The sequence below is a fragment of the Echinops telfairi genome, unplaced genomic scaffold (genome assembly GCF_000313985.2).
Source record: "Echinops telfairi isolate 266 unplaced genomic scaffold, ASM31398v2 ScPeMD7_7401;HRSCAF=8416, whole genome shotgun sequence".
Classification (NCBI taxonomy): Eukaryota; Metazoa; Chordata; class Mammalia; order Afrosoricida; family Tenrecidae; genus Echinops; species Echinops telfairi.
The window spans coordinates 844,128-846,390 of record NW_022111301.1 but is presented as its reverse complement, the minus strand read 5'-3'; positions in this window follow the sequence as shown (position 1 = coordinate 846,390).

Below are 2,263 nucleotides of genomic sequence, written 5' to 3'. Positions count from 1 at the left end.
TGTGAATTAATACTTTCAGCTGAGAGGGGTGGATCTATTGACTGAGGTGGGTCAATTGTTTCTAAGGGCTCAATATCCCCCACTTCTGGATCATCAGCCCATGTTTCCATCCCATGTTTCAGGTCCCAACTTTTCCCGATCAGTGCTCTCACTTTGGCTTCAGACACTGCTCTAGATCTGCAATTCAGCGGCCGTTGTAATTCAGCCACTCGCATAATGAGACTCTGCACCTGATTCTCAGCAATGTCAGCTCTTTTACTAGAGGAGAGAAGGCTCTCCTTTGGAGCACAGATAATGTGTTGCAATATATTTTTTAAAATAATACAAAGACACTTTTGGAAGACAACTAAGTACTCCAGTGACTAAATATTATTACCGAGATCTGTTGTCCCTTGTCTTTTTAACCAAAGTTTAATCAGGAAGTATGTCATTTGAATTAATAATTTCTACTTCCACAATTACAAATATAAAGTCCATGATTATTAGAGCTACATTTGTTATTTAAGTAATCATCATTCCTCGATCTCTAGTAAACTACCATCAATTTCCTACTAACTTATTATCTGTAACTATTTATCTATATATCTGATAGCAAACTTTAAGATAGGAATCTCACAAATCAATTTCCCTCATCTTTTATTTACCTATTATAACATTAATTTTATATCTATTCATATTAATTTTATGGTGCTATTATGATTCATAAAATTATTTTATTTTTAGCATTTTCTTGAAATCCATTAATTTAATTTGCAGAAGACATAAGAGGTAACTATTTTAAAATGAAATTACCAAGCTTCTGTTTTTACCAGCTTTGAAACTTCCTAAACTGCATGCTTTACAATTTTTAAATGTTTTGGACCTTTTTTTTTAAATGAGCTTGTGATGGACAGGTTTTTTTGTCTACTTGGTCCGCTCAGAATTCAAACTAGTTTGGCAGGAGAGACCTCCACCATGTTGTGATCTAACACGATGTCAAGAAATCCATGATGGAACATACTGTGAACAAGGAAACACATTCGTAACAGGGTTAGGTAAGAACGTAGCTTCTTTTCTCACGTCATCACTCTGCTGAAATTAAAAGGCAGCTTCCTTTGTGGTGAGAAGGATTCTCTCTCATCTTGCTGATCTGAATCCTGCATCTAGCCCATAGACCCACTCCATTTTCTGCTGGTCCTAGGAGTCATCAGGAGCCTGCCACATGGTCTGTGAATCTTGCATGCATTCTACTCTGGAGCCATGAATTTGATTTTATGTTCCCTTGTTTGTCACCTCCAGAAGCTTTATGAATCAGGGAAAGCCACTAGCTTAACATTAGATCCACACACTTGAACCAGACTGAAATTAACCAGTTCTACGAAGGTGTGAGCCACTTTCCAGATATAAAATTCCTTTAAATATATAGATCTATATATACACATACATAAATATATGTTTACCTATGTTATAAAATGTATATTTATATATAAATGTGTAATATATATACATATATAATTATGCACTAGTTTTGTTTCTCTAGAGAACGCAGCCTAACACATTCTATTGGCAATGGATAAGCAGAAAATATTAATTTGTGAATTATTGTATTTATGCATTATTTTGTTGCTTGGGTAAAATGGCTTGATGTTAGGACTTTAAATCAATTACTGAAAATCAACACTCAATTGAATGAGTAAAATTATTTTAAAATGAATTTTTTCCAAAATTTACACTCATAATAAACACATCTGTGGGTCATTATAGGTGATAATTTGTCAATATAATCATTTGTGAGAAAATGGGTTGAAATTTTATAGAATAAAAAATTAATTCCAAACAGGAAAGTTATAATACAATAATAAATGTAATGAAGAAAATATAAAAATAAAGAGCACAAAGGTGGATTTCTTACATCCTCATATACAATTCAGTAAACATTAGCATTCTAAATGTCACGAATTTTCTTTCATGGAGAAAGAATGTCTCTTGTTATTTGAGAAAAATACAGAGAAATAGATTTTACTAGCAACACCTTTTTTCAAGTAAATGAATCATCACTAATATAAAAGTTAAAGGTAAAGTAAGGTAAATTCTAGCATATTGCTCTTAAGATTATTTACATTCAAATAAAAAAAATCGAAATTTTCTTAATCTGCCTTTAAAAAATAAGGATATTGTACTTGTCTGTAAAATGACATATTAATCATATTGAATATGCAGAAATAGCATATTTTGAACTAAAAGCATTAGATTATACGAAAATAACCCAAATAATAATTCATGA